Here is a 17419-nt window from a genome sequence, read left to right on the forward strand (position 1 = left end):
AGAGTGTTAAAAATTAAAATAAGTGTTAAAATGTGAACCATTCAAACTACTATTGTGTATAATTTCATTAGGCTTTCGTTAATTGTTTACGTAGAACCACACTTCACGGTTTATTTTACAATTGAGTAATGCTAGGCACACTAATTTTTTAGATCAAATTTACAAATCATATGATGTGTCACCGTTAGAAAATAAGTACGTTAATCAACCCTTATATAAGTTCATTAGGCTTTCGTTAATTGTTTACGTAGAACCACACTTCACAGTTTATTTTACAATTGAGTAATGCTAGGCACACTAATTTTTTTGATCAAATTTTCAAATCATATGATGTGTCAACATTAGAAAATAAGTACGTTAATTAACCCTTAAGTAATAATTTAATCATCAATAATCACGTCATATGGTTACAAAAATTTAATTTAAAAGTCGATATTCCTAATATTACTCTTTGCAATTAGTTCTACTAATAAACGACGTGAATGTTGCGTCCTTTTAAACGGACTACGTGAAACTAAGCGTGGTTTTGCCTTCTTACCGACTGGGCCTATTGGGCCATTTCAAAGTGGTCCAACGAGAAAACTTTTTATAGCCGTTAGAAACACAGAGCTCCCTTCCATTTAAACCGACGGGTCAGTTCACCCAATTCAAACTTCAATGCAATCAAAACACTCCCCTCACAAATCCCTCCGGTCCTATAAACTAACGGTCTCCTTCTCTCTCTCTAGCTCTCTGAGATTTTCGTCTAAAATCCACAACCCTCTCTCTCTCTCTCTCTCTCTAGAACTCGCATTCTTGCTGTGATCCTAATCCATGGAAGTTACTCTGTCTCTCTCTCTCTCGCACTCCAGTTATTTCTTGTTTTTTATTTAATTTCTTGTTAAATGGTCGAGAGAGCACCTGGAAATGTTTCCCCAAAAGTGCAAGGACGTCGTTCCAAATCACGACTCCAAGCCCTCTTCGACCTCTGACGCAGGTTCGTGCTTTTGTTTTATTTTATTCAATTTGCCCCCTTTTTTAATTTTTTTTTTTAATTACAAGAAAATGTTGAATTTAAGGTTCGGATTCGATTATTACTGCTTCTTTTAATTTTTATTTTATATTCGAGTCCTAGAAAATTTAGAATTGGGAAATTTTCTGATTCGAATTCACCCCTTTTTCTTCAGTTAAAACCCTAGAAAAAATTACAACCCAGTTGGACGGTGACGTGAGCGACAAGGGTGGGTAATTTCTGCAATCTTTGGTTTTTTAATCTTTAATTTTCTGAAAGAAATTCGGATTTTTTTTTTTCCAACTAAACTGTTACACTGTGAATTGAAATTGAGTAGTTAAGTTGTAAGAAAATGGAAAATTTTTGGGGAGTCGTTGAAGTCAGGCTCTGATTATAGCAGTATTTTCAGAATGTACTCCAGATATTGCTACCAAACCCTTCGAGTGAGATTCTGATTTGATTGGTGAGAGTAGCACGTCGAACGGAACTCAAGAAGGTTCTCCATGTCAAATGGTCCTTCCAGTTTTGCAGAAGATCGCTGATTTGTTAATGTCGCTTTGAGGAAAGCTTAGAAAGTGATTGGAAGCATTTGTAAATTCTTTCTGTTTTGAATCCTTCGACAAAGTCACTAAACGTTTATGGTTTTGTTCTTATGCTTTAGGACTTGAAGAGAGAGCATACTGCCTTGTCTGATGAAGTCAAGCTCACTACGAATTCCTCGAGTGAACCTTTTGTTTTAATCACTCACAATTATTTTCTAACTTTCCTTCCTCTCTTTGACTGTAATTGTTTGTTTAGGGATATCTAGGTATTGGACATGAACTTTTAAAGAAGAAGTAACTGATTGAGCTTAAAGGCAACGTCTGAGTTTTCTGCAGATTTGGACCTATGAATCAAACTGAAATTTCAAGCCGATCAGGTTCCGTTGTTGGATTGGAATCCTCCCTAGACAATGGGTTGCAGGTCATTTGTTCTGACTCCTCTAAAAAGCAGTTCAAGTTTGACCATGTCTTCAGACCTGAGGGCAACCAAGGTAGCTGAGAACTCATGCTGATTTTGTAATTGCACTGTCTAATACTCAGCAGTTGATTGTTTAAGATGAATAACTTTTAGCTAGAACTTTGTATCATTCTTGCTGAACTTTTCAAATGTGCAGAGGCTGTTTTCGCTCAAACGAGACCTATTGTGAGTTCAGTGTTGGATGGCTACAATGTCTGCATTTTTGCCTATGGACAAACTGGAACTGGCTAGACCTTTACGATGGAGGGTACTCCTGAAAACAGAGGTGTTAACTTCATGAGATATGAGTTATGCATTAATATGCTAGAAGTCAATAATAATGAGAAGATAAGGGACCTCTTGGTCGATAACACCAATCAATCGACAAAGAAATGAGTTTTCTTCTGCTTAAATGTTAATTGAGTAGACTTTGCAACCTTGCATATAGAAAATTGTTTATTTGAATCAAGTATCAACATCGCATAGTTTTAGGCTCTTAAGATGTTGAAGCAAATTGCACTCTGACTGACAATTGACATCCTTACTTAGGAATTATCATAGAAACTTGGACAAATAGGTTATATTTAATCTTCACTACTCCCAACACTTCGACGAGTTTAAATGCTTTATAAGTTTTGAAACGTCTGACATTTTCTATGTTTTATCTTTTAGCAATCTTAAGAATCTCAGTTGGAGGATATATAACTGCTGCTTCGTTGGAATTGCGCTGGTATGCTTTCTGAAAACCCACCTTATAACTGTTGCTTGCTGTGACTCTGCTTAGAAACATGCATAGGAGTTAACTGCTAAATAAACAAGATTAGGAATGATCTTAGAGACTTGGCAATTCGATGATAGGCTACGAACCCATATCTGCTTGTCTGCTTTGCCTGTCCTCTGCGTGAAATTTGAGTGCTTTGAACAACTTAATTTTTTTGGAATATGATAGTCTTAGAACTGTTGTGGTTGATGTGAATGAATGAATTGTTGCTGCATGCAGGATCTAGTTTTTCTTTATTTGCCTTGCACGTCTTAGATAAAATAGGGCCGCCTTATATGGACGATTGCAACCTGCAAAAGCCCAAAGTTTTTCAATCACTAACTTGTTTTTATCAACTTAGTTTTTCACAATAGAAGTTTCTCTAAGCAAAATTTTTCTTTGAAAAGATAAGAATTTTATCCAACAGAACAAATGCTTTTTCTAATTAAAAACACACTAAGCAAATTTTATTACAAACAAGGATTTTCACAGCTAACAATTTGTACACACAAAAAAATAGTTAAAAATACAAAATTTTAAACTAGTATCATGAAAGAAAACAAAACTGAAAACGAAATGTATCTTTTGGATGTTTTTCAAGTTAGTGTTAGAAAATTGGGTTGCTTCCCAATAAGCACTTGGACTGATTGCCCACTCGTGGACAACGATCACAAACTTGACACCAATTATTTGCATTCTTGAAAAGTGAAGGCCAAAACAACCCAATTTGCAAAATCTTAGTTGTTGTCCTCTTTAGCCCAAAATCTATATCCCAACTGGCAATTTGGGAGGTTTTATCCAAGACCCTCTTCTGCTACTTGTTTTCCTCCTTCAAGGCCTGAGCGGTATCTTTAGGCCATAGCTCCAAAACAACTTGAAGTTTCTTTGTGGCAGTAGCACTCACCTGCCTCCCTAGGAGCTTGTTCCTTTGCTCTAGCTTAACCCTCTTCTTTTTTACCGTCTTGACGGTCCTCCTGGAAGCCTTAAGCTCTGTCTCCTTAGCTACCAAAGCATCACGAAGCCTCTTAGGTCTCGCTCGAGTTGAACACTTTGCTTCTTTTCGAAGCAAAGGTGTCAAAGCCCTTGACATTAAGCAAAGAGAGCCATTTTTTCTCAGAGGAGCGGAGGCACCGACTGCTAGTCTTTTAGGAACCAGGGCTTATGGATTATTTCCAACTGGGCGTTTGCCCGAAGATCTATTCCTCCTAGCGCTGAAATGGTGCTCTACACGTACCGAGGATGAGGGCCGTGACTGCTGAGTTGAACGCCTGACCTACTATTACCGACCTAGTCTTTTTCCCCATAGCTCGGCAGACAATCTACTTGGCAAAGTACGAAAGAGTTAGAAATGAACAAGTAGAAGTGAGTCTATTCAGATTAAGGATAAGTATTGAGAGACCATGCAATTTACTTCTTAGAATGTCAACGGCTTGTAAACATGAGTCAGTTAGGATAACGGTAATTGAAATTTCTCTAGAAGATAAAGAAGTGATGACCACCAACTAAAGCTCATTTTCCTCGAAGAAAAGGATCTGCCTAGACCAATCAACTACAAAGAAAAAAGGGGAAAGTTGTATTTAAGTTAGAAAACTCATAACAGACCACGAGACACGTCAGATAAGGTCAAGGCAAGGGTCAACTTTGAAAAATCGACGTGGGTTATGACACGATGGACCGGCAAAGGCAACCGAACGTTAGATTTGAAAAGCTCAACAAAAAAGGCCACCCAACCGTGTGGTGGTTGGCTAAGTTTTTCCCCTACAATAGAGGCTTGCAAGATGACATTAAAAAGGATTTATACCAATGTCTCAACTCTTCTAACCAGGCATCTGCAACCAAACCTGGGGGATTTGTAATGCGCAATGCTCGAATGTGATCGGCATAGTGCTCCAAGTCTTCTTCGCTATAATTGAAGGTAGACCCTTCCATAGGAACAGACGTAGTAATTGGTTAAGTCCACTATTGACGGTTGGGTTTATGTTTTAGAAGAACTGAAAAAATCGTTAGAGTTAGCCGTGTCGCTACTAGCTGACTGTTCATAGTCATTATTGACTTTGACGATTAAATCTTCAATTATGCCCCTATGATGCAACATGACGATCAGAAAGATAATCATCAATGTAGGATTTAGTTTCTCATTGACACAATTGCTTAAAACAAAATAAGGCATTACATTAATACTAGCACCGAGGTCACTTAAAGCACTTTTAAATCATAATTCTCAACATGCAAGAGGTGGTGAAACTCCCTGGATTTTTCTTTTTCAATGGCAACTTACTACACTACATTGTTCTGTTAGAATCATTTTCTCGAAGTTCACATGTTTCTTCTTGTTTGTAACAACACGTCATTCAAAAATGGTAGGTTGATTTAAACATTCGTCAATGTTTGCATGAAGTCCTTCAATTACTGATCTTTGAGCTTCGGTTTTAACCTCTCAAGGTATGGAAGCGGGGGATCATAAACACGCTTAAGCACTGGTTTTGGTGCTACTTTTTGTTTGATAACTTATTCCTATTAAGCCTTTCAATATTATAAGCCCAGCAGCCAATTTGAATGCCATGTGAGAGCAACCAACAGAAAGGAAAATGAAGGTTATTGCTTTGTTCTCCATTTGTGCAATCATTCATCCATTGTAGCACATCATCAACCTTTCTTTCTTTTTATCTTGGGCTCCACTTCTACTTCAACTCGCTCCATAATCTCCTTATCAACTTCCCCTCAGAAGTGCACTTCAGAAGTTGGGTGTTCTCTGATTTGTTCACCAAGTGATTATGCAACACTCTAACTTAGCGGTTGAGCATGGATATACCATTGGTAAGAATATAAAGAAAGGAAGTTGTCTTTAGTAAATTCCCTGAAGTCATTATCTTCCATATAAAAAGAAATAAGACTTATCATTCTCAATTGTTGATACTCTGGTCACTTGGTGAGGATAATATGTAACTAGATAGAGATAGAGAAGCAAACACAAGATATACGTGATTCACCCTAAGTCTGGCTACATCCATGAAGTAAAGGAGTTCTCATTAATAGTGCAGGGTTTACACAAATACATAAGTTTAAGCATAATTATTATCAGTGGATTCTAATGACTAGTTTAAGTACAATAATGACATTAGAGATTAATTGTAGGAGAATGGTCTTCTTTTATAGTTGAGAAGAGTCTCCAGCTTTTGTTCGTGATTGATGTGGGACTCTATGAGCTTTATTCTGATGTTGAGAAGAATCTTCATGCTATGATTGGCCTCCTAGTTGGAGGGAAATTCTTATGCTTTGGCAGGGGTGCCTCAACATGAACCCTTTAGTGGGTCCTTGAATGTATGAAATTGACCGGTGCTTTTTAGTTTCGGAATTGGTCAAGTATGGTACAGGCAGTGCTCCCCTAAGTTCCTGGGGTGAGGAAAGCTTCTCGGTTGGGGACTTGCAGAATCCAAGTCACTGAGTAATCACAAAACTTCTGAGTACCGAACTGTAGTTACAGATAGTAGTCCCCCAAGTCTCCGGACGAGAAGAGTTGTTGAAGGAAGTGCCTTACTTGTTGCCAATTTGTCAAAATAGCAAAGCTTTGTTTTTGATATCACACACGTTCATATATGCCTCAACCCAAAAATATTTCAGACTTAGGCTTTGCCGTGCCCTTATCCCTAACAGGTCAGCACCCATTTTCGAAACTTAAGCCTTATCCTTTTTCCCTGTCGTCCATCCCTCATTATCTTTTTCCCCATTTCTACCCACAACTTTGTGCAACTCACCCTTAATGGGTGTAGGCTTATTCATTGTAGGTTTTTGTTTGGACATATAACTTGCATAATTGAAGCTATTCGTAGGACACCATAAATTGATTTTGCTTCCACGCTCTTGCTCAAAAGTGTGGAAGGCTTTTTGAATTTTTTTGTTGAAGCCTTCAGTTGAAGCTTGTTTGAAGCACATAAATAGATTTTGAGTTCCACACTCTTGCTCAAGAGTGTGGAAGCTTTTTGAATTTTTTGTTGAAGCTTTCGGTTAAAGCTTTTTTGAAGCACATAAATAGATTTTGTTTCCATGCTCTTGAGCAAGAGTGTGGAAGGCTTTTTGAATTTGGGTATGGGAAGATCTCCCACCTCAAGGGTGTGGGAAGCTCTCTCCCTTGGGTATGGGAAGCTCCTATCCCTTCAAGGGTGTAGAAAGCTCATACCCTTAGGTGTAGGAAGCTCTCTCCCTTAGGTGTGGGAAGCTCTCTCCATTCAAGGGTGTAGGAAGCTCATACCCCTAGGTGTGGGAAACTCTTTATAGGACCACATAAGTTGATTTTGCTTTAGTTAGCTTCAAGAAGCTCTTTGTGGAAGGCAATCTACATGCTATAGTTATCTCCAATGTGTTGAAGTTTTTGTTGACCTCCTATGCTTAAAATTAATTAATGATTGTTAAGCGATTAATTAGTTGATTAATAATTAATTAATTAGTAATTAACAATTTATTAAATGATTAATAATTATCAAAATAATTAGTAATTAGTTAATAAATTGGTAATTAATAATTAATTTTTTTTGGATTTTTTTTTTATAAAGTTATATTTCTTCAAACAAAGTTGTATTCTTTACTTTGATTTTCCTTATTCACTAAAGAAGGTGAGCAAGAAAGGGGAGACTGGCACCAAGAAAGGGAAAACAACTATGCTATAGTTATCTCCAATGTGTTGAAGTTTTTGTTGACTTCCTATGCTTAAAATTAATTAATGATTGTTAAGCGATTAATTAGTTGATTAATAATTAATTAATTAGTAATTAACAATTAATTAAATGATTAATAATATCAAAATAATTAGTAATTAGTTAATAAATTGGTAATTAATAATTATTTTTTTTTGGATTTTTTTTATAAAGTTGTATTTCTTCAAACAAAGTTGTATTCTTTACTTTGATTTTCCTTGTTCACTAAAGAAGGTGAGCAAGAAAGGGGAGACTGGCACCAAGAAAGAGAAGACAACCATGTTAATTCCCGTAGATGACATTCTTTTTCACAAGGGGCTCGCAAGCATAGGGTGAAGCCAATCCCTAGGCCTAAGTCTCAAGATGAGGTCCTCAAGATTGCCACCTCTAAGAGGGTCGAAGCTAAGGCCATCGGATGTGCTGTTGCCATAGTTGTAGAGGAGGAGAGGCGACTGTTGCCTCTTCCTCCTAACATCGATCATGTCTTTCCTTCAGTTATAGAGTACGCTGGGTAGGAAAGTGATCCTAGCTCCAGCCGCAAGAGGAAATACAAGGAAAAGGTGTGTAGCATCCCCTGGAAGGACTTGAAAGTTACCATGCAGCCAAATAACTTTAGGTTCATCAACAATTTCCTTGCAGTGTGCCAAGCCACTGTTGACGAGTTTGGTGAGCCACTAGTTGAGAACAAATCGGATCGTGACCGGATGATGAGGTTATCCGACTATGTAAGTGTTACTTTGTCATTTCCTTACTTTTCCCTCCTTTTCATTTTCCTTTGGCACTTATAATCATCTTGTCATGTAAGTCGTGATTGAGTAGGACGATAGACTGTGAGAGGTCGAACAATACAAAGTGAAGCTTCAAGATAACAAGCAGCTTATGGATGATGTCAAGAATATAAGCAAAGCTTTGACTAAGGTCTTCCAGCTCAAGGACCAAACCTTGGAGGGGTTGAAGAGGCGGAATGATGAGAACTTACAGCTCAAGAAGCAGTTGGAGGCGACTATCCTCGAGGTTTCCAAGGTCAAAGGGAAGATTGAAAAGCTAAAGAAGAGTCTCCCAGTTAAGAGGGAAACTATTGTGGGGGAGTTCTTAGGACCCAGGTATTCCGTCATGTCATCAGGCCCCACTGCGCCCGAGAGATTCGGTTTGAGAAAAGGAAGTGGATGGCCATCATTGAGCGACACGACGCCGGATGCATTATCGGCAAGTACCATGCGGAGATGGAGGAGCAACTGCAAAATGGCAAACTCGATCCCAATAGTGGTGATGAGTCTGAGGATGACACCAATGCTGATGAGCAAACTCAGCAGGGTAAAGATGGTCCCGAAGATGCCAAGGATGACGATGATGGAGATGGAGTAAGACGTATCATGACATTGTCGAGAGTTCGACCTCAGATGAGGATGATTCATAGTGCCTTTATTTCCTTCAGGCTCCTAACATAAAACATGGCACACATACAACAAAGTGCATGAAGGAAATGAAGGCACTACGAATCATCCTCATCTGAGGTCGAACTCTCGACAATGTCATGCTGAGTCTCACCCCTATCACCATCACCACCATCCTCGGCATCTCTGGGACCATCCTCACCCTGCTGAGTCTACTCGTCAGCACTAATGTCATCCTCAAACTCATCACCACTACTGGGATCAAGTTCGAGGACAAATGGTTCACCTTTTTGCCGATACTCCTCCATCTTTGCATGGTACTTGTTTATAATACATTCGTCGTCGTATCGGTCAAGGATGGTCATCCACTTCCTTCTCTCAAGCTGAATCTCTCAAGCGTAGTAGGGCCTGATAACATGGTGGAAGACTTGGGTGCCTAAGAACTCTCGTACAACAATTTCCCTCTTACATGTGAGACTCTTCTTCAACTCTTCAACCTTCCATTTGACCTTGAAAGCCTCGAGGATAGTCATCTCCAACTGATTTTTGAATCGTAAGTTCTCATCATTCTGCCTCTTCAACCTCTCCAAGGTTTGGTCCTTGAGTTGGACGACCTTAGTCAAAGCTTTGCTCGTATTCCTGGCTTCATCCATAAGCTACTTGTTTTCTTGAAGCTTCATTTTGTATCGTTTGACCTTTCGCAGTCTATCGTCATACTTAATCATTACCTACATGACAAGATGATCGTCAGTGCCAAAGGAAAATGAAAACAAAGGAAAAAGAGGAAAAAGTAAGGAAATGACAAAGTAACACTTACATCCGGTCACGATCCGATTTGTTCTCAACTAATGGCTCACCGAACTCGTCAACAGTGGCTCGGTGCCCTACAAGGCAATTTGTTGACGAACCTAAAGCTATTTGGCTGCATGGCAACTTTTAAGTCCTTCCAGGGTGCTACCAACCTCTTCCTTGTACTCCATGACTCGTCAACAGTGACCTCATAAGTCTTACGGATGGAGTTAAGGTCAACTTCTTAGCCAGTGTGCTCCATGACTGGAGGAAAAACATGATCAATGTTAGGAGGAGGAGGCAACAGTCGCCTCTTCTACCCTGCAACTATGGCAGCAGCACATCCGATGGCCTCAGCTTCAGCCCTCTTGGAGGTGACAATCTTGAGGACCTCCTCTTGAAACTTAGGCTTAGGGACTGGCTTTACCTTATGCTTGCGAGCTCCTTTGTGAAACAAAATGTCGTCTACGGGTAACTAACATAGTTGTTTTCCCTTTCTTGGTGCCAATTTCCCCTTTTTTGATCACCTTCCCCACTGAACAAGGAAAATCAAAGTAAGGAATACAACTTTGTTTGAAGAAATACAATTTATAAATAAAAAATCCAAAATTAATTAATTAGTAATTAACAATTAATTAAATGATTAAGGAGGTCAACAAAAACTTCAACACATAGGAGATAACTATAACTTGTAGATTGCCATCCACACTCTTGAGCAGCAAAATCAACTTATAAGGTCCTATAAAGAGTTTCCCACACCTAAGGGAGAGAGCTTCCCACACCCAAGGGTATAAGCTTCCCACACCCTTGAAGGGAGAGAGCTTCCCATACTCAAGGGTATGAACTTCTCACACCCAAGGGTATGAGCTTCCCACACTCAAGGGTATGAACTTCCCACACCCCTGAAGGGAGAGAGTTCCCCACACCCAAGGGAGAGAGCTTCCCACCCAAGGGGGGTGATCTTACCACACCCTTGAGGGGAGAGCTTTAGGGGAGAGCTTCTCACGCCCAAATTCAAAAAACCTTCCACATAGCAGCAAGAAATTCAAAAAGCTTCAACAAAAAATTCAAAAAGTCTTTCAGCAAAATCTGTTTATGGGCTTCAAAAAAACTTCAACCGAAAGCTTCAACAAAAAATTCAAAAAGTCTTCCACACTCTTGCTCAAGAATGTAGAAGCAAAATGTATTTATGTGCTTCAAAAAAGTTTCAACCGAAAGCTTCAACAAAAAAAATTCACAAAGGCTTCCACAGCCTTGCTCAATAGTGTAGAAATAAAATCTGTTGATGTGCTTCAAACAAGCTTCAACCGAAGGCTTCAACAACAAAAAATTCAAAAAGCCTTCCACACTCTTGGCTCAAGAGTGTGGAAGTAAAATCAATTAATGGTGTCCTACGAATAGCTTCAACCATACAAGCTATGTGTCCAAACAAAAACCTACAATGAATAAGCCTACACTCATCAAACCAAAACCATAATCCTTTACCTATTAAACTATTTTCCAAACACAAACCTTTACCCTAGATATAAAAATATAAAAAATTTACCAAAACCCGACATTTTTTCAATCTGTGCAACAACACACATACAAACATAAATATTTTTCTCCATTCACAAGGTCCTTATTATATATCATATACAATTATCTGTATACAATTTCAAGTATATGTCAAACAAAAGCCTATTTAACCAATTAAATTCCAAGTAATTTAATGGTTGAAGTCCTAAAAACATCCACAACAATGGTGGAAATCACGCAACATGTCCTCCCTCCTGATAAAATCCCAGAAAAATCCAAACCACTATAGCCAAAACATCTCTACATTAAAATCCCAAACCCAAGAACTGATATGAAATTTGAAGAAACTCCTGAACTTGCTACAACCTTCAACCTAAAACCCCAGCTTCCTTGCTGTTTTTCACATAAATCTTACCCACCTCCATCCTTTGAACCTCAACATTTGTGCAAATTAAAAAAAGTAAAAGAAATTCACCAGAAATACTCCTTCGAACGTGACCTCCCCCACTCCCTTTCCTTCGTAGAACGACCCACTACGATAAGGTTAGAAGGCTTGGGCTGAAACCGATGCCCGCGAGCTACGGGATTTGGAAGTCACGATTGCATGTTTCAACCTGGGTTTGAGCAGTTGCAGGTTGTTCTGCTGATCTGAAGTTGTTGCAGGTGAATGTGGATTAAGCTTTTAATGCTTTAAAATTTGGGGATGGAATTGCGGAGACCTTTCATGAGTTTGGAAGGAAAAATCGCATTTAAGGGTGAGTTGCACAAGGCTGTGGGCAAAAATGAGGAAGAAGATAATAGGGGATGGACGACAGGGAAGAGGGATGAGACTCAGGTTTCGAAATAGGGTGCTGACCTGCTAGGGATAAGGTCATAGCAAAGCCTAAGTCTAAACCTAGGGTTCGAATTTCCAACCCAAAAAAAATAAAAAAGAGGGCTATGATTAAAAAGTTGCGCCGACCTATGCAAAAGAAAATGGGGCTGCTCCTCTTACCGACTTCCCTGGGCCTCACTGTTACTATATATAAATAATAAAAAATTAAAAATTAAAAATTAAAGGCGCTGGGTTTTATAAAACTTAGGCCTTCATTTTTATGTTTTTTATTTTTTATTTTATATTTTATTTTAATTTTTATGTTTTTTATGTTTTTATTTTATTTTATTCTTTCCTTCCTTCTCAACATAAAATAAGAAGGAATTGAACTTCTAAAATATAAAAATGTTAGGTCTTGTGAAGCTTAAACTAGTTTGAAATATTTTTGGGTTGAGACATATACGAAGGTGTGTGATATCAAAAACAAATAAGGCATCTCCTTCGGCAACTCTCCTCATCCGGAGACTTGGGGGACTTCTACTATGTGCAACTACACTTTAGTGCTCAGAAGTTTCGTGATTACTCAATGACTTGGATTCTACAAGTTCCCAACCGAGAAGCTTTCCTCACCCCAGGAACTTAGGGGAGCATTGTTTGTACCATACTTGACCAATTCCGAAACTACAAAGCACCGGTCAATTTCATATCTTCAAAGACCCACTAAAGGGTTCATGTTGAAGCACCCCTGCCGAAGCACAAGAGTTTCCCTCCAACTAGGAGGCCAATCATAGCATGACACATGTCAACATCAAAATAAAGCTCATAGAGTCCCACATCGACCGCAAACAAAAGCTGGAGACTCTTCTCAACTATAAAAGAAGACCATTCTCCTACATTTAATCCCCTAATGTCATTATTGTACTTAAACTAGTCATCGAAACCCAATGATGATAATTATGCTTAAACTTATGCATTTGTGTAAACCCTACACTATTAATGAGAACTCATCTACTCCTTGGATGTAACCAGACTTAGGATGAACCACATACATCTTGTGTTTGCTTCTCTATCTCACCAGGTGACTGGAGCAACCGAACGAATGTCACAAACTTGACAATTTACGTTGTTCCAAAGTCTTGACTAATTTTGTGCATCAACATCAGTCATTCCAACGTTGCCACAAAAAAATGTCTTGTTTCAAGAAATTTGCGAAAGACAACTTCCCTTTCCTCATACTGAAGTTTCTTTATATTCTTATCAGCGGTATATCCATGCTTGGCTGCCAAGTTTTTGAGCTGGTAGAGCATCGCGGAGATTACTTGGAGAACAAATATGTCAGTGCTTAACTTTTGGAGTACGCTTCTGAAGGGAAAACAAATTCGGGAGATTAGACAATCTCCAACCCTAACCTAAAACCTAAAAATATTTGGCCCAAAAAATTTAGGTTTTAGCCCATAAACAACTTTTCTGCTCCAACCTTATGGCCTAAAATTTTAGCACGAGATTATCAAAGAATGAATTAAAGCTTTTTTTTTTTTAAATTAACTTTAAAAACAAAATTATGTAGACTATCCTAAATTAATTTTATGAACATTTTAACCTAAAAATATTTAAATTCCGATAAATTTTGAAAAATCACTAAATCAATACATGAAAATCATGATAAACCACATAAATTTAATACAAACGGCATTTAATAAATCACATAAACTTAATACAAATGACAATTAATAAACCACATAAACTTTAAAAATAAAAAAAAAACAATTAATAAACCACATAAGCTTAATAATGATATCCACCATCTTGACTTGGTGATGGACTTGGGTGATAGTCTTGAGATAAATCATCATCTTGAAATATAATCTTTGTGGCATTCCTTTGTAAAATATCCTTTTGTTTACCATGTAAGTATTTCTTCCTCTTTGAAGTGTATTTGTCTAGGTCCTCCATCATCAAATTAATTTCGAACCTTTTTTACCCCTTATCCCCTTCTTCCTTCATGGCCAAACGCATTTGGGCCTATTCTTCCTACCGAGAGATATGATTTTCGTTCATTCTTGCAATTTCGCTAGCAAATTGTGCACGTATCGGATATTGGGACTTCCCTTTTCTCTTTGCTTCCTTTTGCTTTTCTCTACCAAGGGGCCTTGCAAAAGAAGAAGTTGGGGTCATTTGTTCGACACCTTCATTGTCGGCAAAATTCACACCTTCATTGACATCATTTGGGGGTGGGGCTTCACTATGAAATAATCTTCCACATTGTTGGTTCCCATTAGTTCCCCACCTTGGACCATCCTTGAGGATGTTCCAAGCATGATGAAACTTAAAGGCTTGATTTTTTGGTGTAGTTCTTGTCTTGTAAATTGTCATTGCTTTGTCACCCTATGCAACAAATACATAAAAACAATTAGTTGCAAAATACTATTATGTACATGACAACTAAAATATCAACAAAAAAACTCACAATTTATGAGGAGCCCCTTCCACTAAGCATACCAACCATGGCTCTCTCCAAGCTTCCCTTCCACAAAGTGCACGCTTTGTTGATAATCTTCCACCGATCATAAACACCACCAATTTCCCTTCGACCAACATTGGAGTTTTCATGGAATTTATCAACGATTTTACCCCACAAAACCTTTCTATTTTGATCCATGCCGACAACACCATATTCACTAACAGAAATCCATGATCTTCGTCAAAGGTCCAATTACGACCTCTAACATGCTCTTTTGCCATCTTAAAAAATTTGGAAATGAGAAGAAATGGTAGAAAGAAAAATTGGAAGAATTGTAGGAGAAAAGTGAGTTTTGTGTAGATGTTTGAACAAATATATAGGTATTTATAGAGTTTTTGGTTGAATTTTAAGTTAAATAACTTTTTAAAATTATTTTAGTCGTTGGATTTAAATTTAAACCATTAGATCTTTTTCTTTTTTTTTACCGTTAGATTTTATTATATTTGATCTAAGCCATTGGATTCAATAAATATATAAATATAAAATTAAAAAAAAGAATTGAACATGGACCGTTGAATTAACCAACAACCCATTTAAATCGAGCCGTTAGATGAAGAAAACTAGTCGTTGGGCTACTTAATGGTCTAACACCCAGGGGAACTACCCCACGTGGGTTTGTTGGGCAGCAGAAATTGCCTAGCATGTGCAGTGCGTAGGCGAGTAGGGAATGGGCAGTGGGCTTCACAGCCCCGTTTTAAGTCTCATTTGCTGGGGTTCACTTTGCTTTGTGGCCTAAAGTTGGGCTGATATTTGACACCCCCCCCCCCCTCCCACCCCCCATTTTGGGTTTTAGGTTTTAGGTTAATTTTAGGTCATAGGTTGGAGTGGATTTTTTTTTTTTTTTTTTTGGGAGGGAGGAGGGGAGGGAAGGGGAATTATAGGTTTTAGCCCATGGTTGGAGTGGTCTTATGGAACGGGCTAAAGCAGAATCAAAGTCTCAAGCTGTATTGTGCATCCAGAACAGGAGAAAGGCAATGCTCAAAATTACGTTTCATGGGCAGTAGAACGAGGATGCATGTATGCACATCACAAAACTTTAGGTGGGATGCAAGAATATTTTGATCAGGGGTTTTTGGTTGAAACTATCAAGCTAATTCGTCTTTTTTTGTCCACGCCAAAGGAGAAGGTCACCCTTCCGACTGGAGGATCGTTGTCTTCTAAGTCAGCTAGGGAGGCGTTTAAATTATTTGACATGATGGCCAATGAATCTTAACAATGGGCAACAAAGAATTAACCAAAAAAAATGGTATTTTCGAGATGTCAGTGGGATTTCCACACATGTCTGCACAGATTGAGAAGATGGAAAAGAAATTTGATGCAAATTTCGACTTGATTATGTAGCAAAATTTTGCACCTACGTAGCAGCTTGTATAATCTGGAGAAATTTTTCGTTGCTACCGGAATACGGAGGGTACACCATGTGTTTTTATATAAGTGATGAGAAATTTTATTTTTTAAGTTATTAAATTGTTAACACATATATCCCACCACTTATATAGTGACACGTGGTGTACCATATCGGTCACATTGAAAATTTTCTCTATAATCTGCAGCATGCGCACTCATGATATACTGGGTTGCGCACATAAGGATGCTTATCTTGAGCTTGTGGAGGAACATGCTAACATGCTGAATAATTATCGGAGGCCTTAGAATGACCTTGATGCAAACCATTACAATTTGGGATGGAACTTGGGATCATCCTAATTTCAAGTGGGTTGGAACTTGGAAACCAACAAGTTAAATCGTTTCAGCAATCCTAAAAACTTGTTGCACCACCCAAACAGACCTTAGAAGACCAACTCGCTATTAGCATGTTAACGTGCCTAATCCAGAGAAGCAATTTGGGCAATTAGTGAGTCAGATTTCTGAAAGGTAAAAAGGCAAATTTCTCAGCCAAACGGTGCCTAATTGAAAAAGTTGAAAACAGTGAAGATGACCAAACCGAGGAAAAGACAAAGAGACAACACAACCAGCTGCACAAAAGCCAATTGTCGAGCCCATTGTAGCACCAAAACCAGTGCATGAGCGTGTTTATGATCCCCCGCTTCCATACCTCAAGAGGTTAAAATCGAAGGTCAAAGATCAGCAATTGAAGGACTTCATGCAAACACTAACGAATGTTCAAATCAACCTACCGTTGCTGGATGTTATAAAGATGATTACTTCATATGAAAGTTTTTTTTTAAGGATGTGTTACAAACAAGAAGAAACTTGTGAACTTCAAGAAAGTGATTCTAACGGAATAATGCAGTGTAGTTTTTTTACTACACAAGATGCCATCGAAAAAGAAAAATCCAAAGAGTTTTACTATCTCTTACATATTGGGTATTTCTGATTTTAAACATGTTTTAAGTGATCTAGGTGCTGGTATTAATTTAATGCCTTATTCTGTTTTCAGTGATTGGGGTCTACCTCCGACTATCGCCAAGAAGACTTTGAGCACTATGCCAACCTGGTAGCCCTCAACAAAATAGGAAATGTAGGCTTGCCTAACGCATTTGAGGGCTGCGCATTACAAGTTCCCAGTTTCGGTCGCAAGTGCCTAGTTAAAAGAGTTCAGACATTGTATAGCATCATTTTTAATGTCATCATCCGAGCCCTGTTTGCAGGGGAAAAACCTAGCCGATAGCCACACGGTTGGCTAGCTTTTTTTATGTGCTTTTCATATCTGACGTTTGGTTCCTTCCTCCATCATGTCATAACCTATGTCGGTTTTTCAAAGTCGACCCTCGCCTTGCCCTTATCCGACGCTACGATAAACTACGGAACAGTCCTAGCCAGGATAGATTCTGCCACATGCTCAGCTCCTGTCTACTATTTGTAAACAAATCAAATCAACATTCCTACAAGTAGAGCTGGTTCCTTGTGAGTGGCAACTGGGAAAGCTCGGCTAAGGTAGAAGCAACAGACACTCCGGTTGCTAGGTGCTTTAGGAATAA

The 17419-nt window shown here is 38.5% G+C and overlaps 2 long non-coding RNA genes across 5 annotated transcripts; one reads left to right on the plus strand and one right to left on the minus strand.

Moving 5' to 3' along the window:
* Positions 1-659: 659 nt before the first annotated feature.
* On the plus strand, positions 660-17201 carry LOC148697632 (uncharacterized). 3 transcript variants are annotated; one of them, XR_015961856.1, is made up of 7 exons: positions 660-976; positions 1167-1220; positions 1401-1582; positions 1790-2024; positions 2148-2276; positions 2663-2720; positions 16031-16773. It is a non-coding gene; the product is annotated as an uncharacterized LOC148697632 (long non-coding RNA). The 3 variants fall into 3 exon arrangements; XR_015961855.1 differs by lacking the exon at positions 16031-16773 and adding an exon at positions 16879-17201 and having other exon boundaries at positions 1401-2024; XR_015961854.1 differs by having other exon boundaries at positions 1401-2024.
* LOC148697633 (uncharacterized) lies at positions 7709-12090 on the minus strand. 2 transcript variants are annotated; one of them, XR_015961853.1, is made up of 3 exons: positions 11618-12081; positions 9653-10159; positions 7709-9563 (listed from the first exon to the last, which is right to left on the minus strand). It is a non-coding gene; the product is annotated as an uncharacterized LOC148697633 (long non-coding RNA). The 2 variants fall into 2 exon arrangements; XR_015961852.1 differs by having other exon boundaries at positions 7709-10159; positions 11618-12090.
* Positions 17202-17419: the final 218 nt, after the last annotated feature.

Source organism: Pyrus communis, chromosome 4, assembly GCF_041283825.1.
Source record: "Pyrus communis isolate YQ-2024b chromosome 4, ASM4128382v1, whole genome shotgun sequence".
Taxonomy (NCBI): domain Eukaryota; kingdom Viridiplantae; phylum Streptophyta; class Magnoliopsida; order Rosales; family Rosaceae; genus Pyrus; species Pyrus communis.